We start from the raw sequence: 7,041 nt of genomic DNA, 5'->3' as shown, positions 1-7,041 counted from the left end.
TATTCTGTTTTTTAGATTCCACATATAAGTGAGATTATATGGTATTTGTCTTTCTCTGTCTGATTTATTTCACTAGCATAATGTTCTCTAGGTCCATCCATATCCTTGCAAATGGTACATTTTTATTCTTTATGGCTGTGTAATACTCCATTGATTAAATGTACCACAGTTTCTTAATCCAGTCATCTACCAATGGACATTTCAGTTGTTTCCATGTCTTGGCTATTGTGAATAGCACTGCAACAAACACAGGGGTGCATATATATATATATATATATATATATATATATATATATACACATACATATATATATATATATATATATATATATATATATATTTTATTAGCATTTTGGATTTCTTTGGATAGATACCTAAGAGTGAAATTGCTGGGTCATAAGGTAGTTTCATTTTCAGTTTTTTGAGATACCTCCATACTGATTTCCATAGGGGATATGAAATCAGTTTGGGAAATCTGATTTCAATAACGTTGTAAAGATTTTGTAGGGTGTTAGATGGGCACTTGTCTTTTTAGGGAAACCACTTCATAGATCATGTAGATGCCTGACCACTGTGCTGTATACCTGAAGCTGAAGCTGAATAATATTGAACGTCAACTATAATTTAATATATTTATAGTATATACTATATATATATACTATATATATATTATATATATATATAATATATATATAGTCACGAGATGTGGAGTACAGCATAGGGAATAGAGTCAATGGAATTGACTAATATATATATAATATATATTATATATATAATATATATATATAATATATATAATAATATATATATTATACACTATATATATATACTATATATATATATAGTATAGTATAGGGAGTACAGCATAGGGAATAGAGTCAATGGAATTGTAACAGCTATATACGATGTCAGAGGGGTAGTAGATTGGGGAGAGGGGGATTATCACTTTGTGAGGGGTGTAGATATCCAACTATCACATTGTTTTGTACACCCGAAACTAAGAAAGAAAGAAGAAGAAAGGAAAAAAGGAAGGAAGGAAGGAAGGAAGGAAGGAAGGAAGGAAGGAAGGAAGGAAGGAAGGAAGGAAGGAAGGAAGGAAGAAAGAAAGGAAAGAAAGAAATAGAAAATGTGACTTGTATTCATCTTTTGTTATCGGTATATATTAATACATTTTTTTCCTTTCTTAAAATGTGTATATGTTACACACACACATAGTTACAGGATGTAAAGTACATAGGGAGTATAGTCAATAGTATTGTAATAGCTATGTACAGTGTGAGATGGGTAGTAGACTTGGGGGGTTATCACTTTGTGAGGTGTGTAAATGTCTAATCATTATGTTGTTTTATATACCTGACACTATTAATTAAAAAAAAGCTGATGATGGTTTAGAGGCAAAGAAACATAGACATTATCATTTTTTGTTAGCAATTCTTAATCAATTCTTGGGTTGTTTCCCTAAAGTTGATTCCTCTGGTACAATTTCCATCAATTGGACTAGATAGAGTTTTTTACTATATTTTTACGGAGTCTAGTGCTATAAGAAGCAGCCTCAAAGAAGTATTATTTTGTGGCCAGTTTTATATCATCTAGATCAGCTACATTTTATTCCAGCTTACTCGCATTCTATTGACTATAATAGCTAATTCTATAGCTCTGACCTGCAAAATTTTATCTATACAGTTCACCTGACACTTTATTTGAAGTAGTAATAAGTGAAAATATTCCATTGCTCTTATTTACCATATATTTACATTGTCTTTTAATTCAAAAATTAATGTTAGATGCCCAAAATGATATCTGTGGCTTTCTTAAGTATCAAACAGCAGCGTGAAAGAGAGTAGCCTTCACCGTATTCCAGGCCTACCAATACTTTTCCTGATGACATATTAATGAGGCTGTTATCTCTGCTAACTTCCAGTTTTCTGAAATCATACACAGAATATTTCACAGTCTGATCATTTATGCCAATGACTGCAAGGAGAAGATTATAGGAATACTGCTGTATGCTGTCTAACCAGTAATTAAACCTCTCTTAAAAATGAATAGTGCATTTTTAATAGTTTCTCCAGAGCTTTCATGAACAACATATGTTCTTTTAAGCTAGAACTCATCTTTCATCAACACCTAAATTCACAGCAAAGCTCAGTGGCTTACTTCAGTTGGACGCCTGCACATTATATCATCCATCATCCTGGCACAGCAACAGTAGTGGAACAGAGGCATAACCTGTCACAGTATGATTCAGGAAGGAATGTAGTTTTCAAAGAAGCTTCAGCCTAGTTATGAGATCAGAGCTATGGAGTGTGTGGGATATGTGTACGTGCGTATACAAATATATGTCAAATAGCGCCTTAAAATTCACACTTACAAAAAAAATCTCAGACTACCTGAAAAACAGCTTGGAGCAAAGATGAATGTTTAAATTAAATAACTTAAAGTTTTACCGACAAAGCTCATTCCTTATTCCATTTTTTATTCTTATCTTGCTTAGCACACTTCTATGCACATGGGAGATCTGGGCTAAATTCTATGGTTTATATGCAGAAAGAAAAATAGTCTCACAGACAAGTACTAATACTTTGATAGACAAAGGCAGGCTAAGGTGTGCATGCAACGCAGAAAAACATTCCCGGGACATGCAATAACAATATCTACTGTTATTTCAGCTCACGTCATAGGGCACTTTTGATAACAATCAGAATGTAATGAACTGAAAAGGGGTGTCAGGTGATTCCGCTTTGATGTACTTGTTAAGGAGCACAATTTTTTAACACAGAGTTCTGAGAATTATTATTCTCTGGGACTCAGAAATTTATCCACAAAGCAACTGTTTGGGTTAGAATCTTGGCCCTACCATTTCTTAACTGTGTGACCTAGACAATTCACTTACATTCTCTGTGCCTCTGTTTCCCCTCTTTTATTTAGGAATAATATCAGAGCCGACCTCATGGAACTTTTGAAGGAGTTACATAGTTTTCTTTCTTGGGCATAAGGCATACAACTCACCCAGCTTAAGATCACCAAATGGAAAGCAAAAACAACTACAGTAGGTCTTTTTATGTAGTAATAACAGCCAATGCCTTTTTTTTGTTCCTGGCCACTGGACCCATGCGTTCTGGCTACGGGGAGGTGTTTTGGGTTGAATTTTGTTCCTCAAAAGTGTATGTTGAAGTCCCTATCCTAAATACCTCAGAATATGACATTATTTGAAAATATGATATTTTTAGATCTTATTAGTTAAAATGAGGCTATACTGGAATAGAGAAGACCTTAATTCCATATGAGTGGTGTCCTTAAAGAAGAGGAGGAGAGACAGCGGGAAGAAGGCCATGTAAAAATGGAGGCAGAGATTGAACACACGTTGGCACAAGTCAAGAAATGCCTTGGGCTATTGAAAGCTGGAATAACCATCAATACCTCATAATATAGAAGTAGTACTTATATTCTCAAAATTTCATTTTACTATATTTAATATGTGGCTTAAAAAAGCAGAACCTAAAATGATTAGGATATTTGGATATACCATAACACAGAAAAGAGCTGTAATTTTCTAAAAATGAGAGGTTATAGTATTAACAATGGATTTTTTTTATTCTATCATCTTTATTAACCTATCAACATTACATTTTATACATAATATCTAGTTATCTTCTCAAAGGGATCTACTTTTACTACATCAGGTTAATAGTAAAAAGCAAAGTAAGACAGCTAAATTTCAACCCAGCATTTTAATATTCTCAGAACAAGGCAGGCTAGAAAGTCAATCACTTTATACACACATAAGAGTAGTGTTCCAAAATTACTAGGAAGCTGCTATACTTTTCAGCAGGGGAGGAAAAAGACTTTCATTTGGTTCTAGGTGGTCTAGCAAATTATACTTTTAACAGTCAATGATATCATAAAAAATGTTCTGCTTTTTAAATTTCTGAACTTCAAATACAAATTAAAATAAAATAGTAGTATTGGAGTCTTTTGGGAGGCAAAGAGCTAGCAGCTACATTCTTGAGTGTACCTGAGCCTCTTTATCGATAACCAGGCGCAGGTTGGGTATAGCCCTGACCAAAGGGATGGCAGTTCCGTGAATACGAGTTAGGCTCACTTGGAGGAGGGGTCATGGTACTTCCAAGAAGTAAAACCTGGTCTTGGCTGATAGGCCCCAGGTTGATTTGGAGCCAACTCAGGTTTGAGACAGGGGCCACAGAATAACCAGCAGGCTGAGAAGTTGGGGTAGTGTAAGTATGTGCAGGATAAGTGCTTGCCTGGTACTGCTGTGGTGGTCAAGGGGGCAGTTGTTGAGGCTGACCAGAAAAGGTAGGCACTGGTGCCTGGGAAGTTGTGGGCCATTGCCCTACCTGGAACTGCTGAGGTTGCTGGGGTCCAGTCAGCTGACTCTAGCCTGCTGAAGACTGAATAGCATACTGCCGCGCTGCTGAGCACCACAACCAGCCTGTCGTGGGTACTGTTGAGACATCTGACCGGCTTGTGTTTGAGCTCCTGTATATGGTGGCTGTTGTGGCTGAACTCCTGGTGGGTGAGCTGCAGAGGAGCAGGGAGCAATGCTGTCGGGTGATCCTGAATGATCTTCTGCAGGAACACTGGGAGGCCCTGAAACCTGATCATCTGTTAAGCCAAATGCTGACATGGCATTTTTATTGATTTCATCTTGGTTTTTTAAAGGATCAAAAGCTGGCATACTTGCTGCCATCACCCAAGTTTACGGTTTTCCGGAAGAATCAGAAGCAGCAGGCTTTTCTTCCCTGCCATCCACAGTTCAGGAATATTGGTGGAAGCTCCAGGTTCTCCAGGTGGGTCCAAACTACCCAATAAGCGATTCACTTTATTTTGAAGTTTCATCAGTTCTCCATGAAGATAGTACACCTGACTTGATTCAAGGGGTCTTGGTTGGCCATTAACAAATAATGTCAGTTTCAGTATCCTACTACACTGAATTGCAAAGGAAAGGTCAGAACTATCAAAAATTGTTAGAGGTTTCCATCTTCATCTTTATACTTTATTGTAACTTCATTACTCAGAAGTTTTCCTCTGAAAACTCGTTGCATCATTAGCACTAATTCATCATAAGTAATATCTTCATTATGAATGGGTATTCGTTGAATATCCTCCCCAAGTTGAGCTTTGATGATTATCTTCCCACTTAGGTCCAACTGTCCGTTCATGGAGGACTCCAGGATGTCAGATATATACAACTCTGGTGAAAGACAACTTGCCGAGGCCACTGCTGCCGCCTCTCCACTGGTCTCCACTGTCTGGACTGGTGCAAAGCCGCCGGGCTCTGGGGCATCGAGGGGAGGGTACAGTCATGGCCCACTCGGCTCTAAGAAAGGCTTTTAATTGTTAGAAAAAAGTGAACATTTACTGTGAACAAAAATCATTGGGATCCTCCCCAAATTATAGCCAATGTCATAGAGTATAACTGACTTTCCTTTTTGTCATGAATTAAAAGAATCACGAGTTTTGTGTTTTGGTTATTATTTGGTTCCTAATAATTATTTGGTTCCAAATAATTAGGAACCTCAGTCTTTGAGCTGGGACTTTGGGAAGGAGGCTTGGGCAATGAAATGGACAGACCTGTGGAGTTCAGAACACTGAACAGCTCCTTAGTATGCTACCTCAGGAGAGTTATGGTATCTGGTCGTAATAAGCATGGTCTAGTCATAAGCTCCTCTTTCCCCTTTTGGATCCCTCAGTCCATTACAACCATCTTCACTGATTAAATAATTATTCATCGGAGAATGGCATTGACAAAACCATATTATATTTTATCAGACACATGTGTAAAGTGAATTCCCAAAATGATGTCAAATAAATGTGCTTGTAGTTGCCTCAAGTTGAGAACATAATAAAATATAATTTACATTTTTGCTTGTTTCCATATAGTTATATGTTTATTAAAAATGTTTTAAAAATAAGTTTGGTTTTAGAAGGAGCAATGTCAACTGCTTTCCCAATCAATGCACTTTCCCCTAGTCATTTTATTTTTTATTTGGCTATTTTTTTATTTAAAAATTCTTTTTTTGGATACTCAATATCATTTCATATTAGTTTCTGGTGTACAGCAGAGTGGTTAGATTTATATAATATTTATAAAGTGATCCCCCCAATAAGTCTAGTACCCACCTGGCACCATACATAGCTATCGTGATATTATTGACTATATTCCTTGTACGATGCTTTATATCCCCATGACTATTTTGTAACTACCAATTTGTATTTCTTAATCCTCTCCCCTTTCAGTCCAAGACTTATGATTTTGGGGAGTTTTAAAAAAATCAGTTTTAATTTTTCAATTACATTGACATACAATATTAGTTTCAGGTATACAATACAATATTAGACATTTATATAACTTATAAAGTGATCTCCCCAATTAATCGACTACCCATCTGACAACATACATACTTATTACAATATCATTGACTATATTCCTTATGCTATACTTTACATCCCCATGACTATTCTGTCATTACCAATTTGTACTTCTTAATCCCCTCCCCATTTCCACCTACCCACCAATGTCCCTCCCACCTGGCAACCACTGAAATGTTCTCTGTATCTTTGAGTTTGTTTTGTTTAGTTTATTTGTGTATTTTGTTCTTTAGATTTCGCATATAAGTGACATCATGTGGCATTTATCTTTCTCTGTCTGACTTACTCTATTAAGCACAATATCCACTAGGTACTTCCATGTACCTAGTTGCAGATGGCAGTATTTCATTCTTTTTACGGCTGAGTAACATTTCATTGTATATATGTACCACCTCTGCTTTATCCATTCATCCATTGATGGACACACAGGTTTCTTCCATATCTTGGATCTTGTAACTAATGCTGCAATGAACATGAATGGTTGCACATGTCCCTTCAAAACAGTGTTTTGGGTTTCTTAGGATAAATACCCAGAAGTGGGATTACTGGGTGCTTCTTTGTCTTATTACAGATTTGGAAGTCTATTTTATCTGGTATAAGTATCACTACCAAAGCTTTTTATGTTTCTTTGTTTCCATTTTCATGAAATAT

General features: G+C 36.2%; 1 pseudogene; it reads right to left on the bottom strand.

Annotated features, from left to right (window-relative positions):
- Positions 1-4,025: 4,025 nt before the first annotated feature.
- Positions 4,026-5,198, bottom strand: LOC117015257 (protein TFG-like; annotated as a pseudogene).
- Positions 5,199-7,041: the final 1,843 nt, after the last annotated feature.

This window comes from Rhinolophus ferrumequinum, chromosome 22 (assembly GCF_004115265.2).
Source record: "Rhinolophus ferrumequinum isolate MPI-CBG mRhiFer1 chromosome 22, mRhiFer1_v1.p, whole genome shotgun sequence".
In the NCBI taxonomy this organism is placed as follows: Eukaryota; Metazoa; Chordata; class Mammalia; order Chiroptera; family Rhinolophidae; genus Rhinolophus; species Rhinolophus ferrumequinum.
The sequence above is the reverse complement of the archived record's forward strand: the minus strand, read 5'-3'. Positions and strand labels throughout refer to the sequence as shown.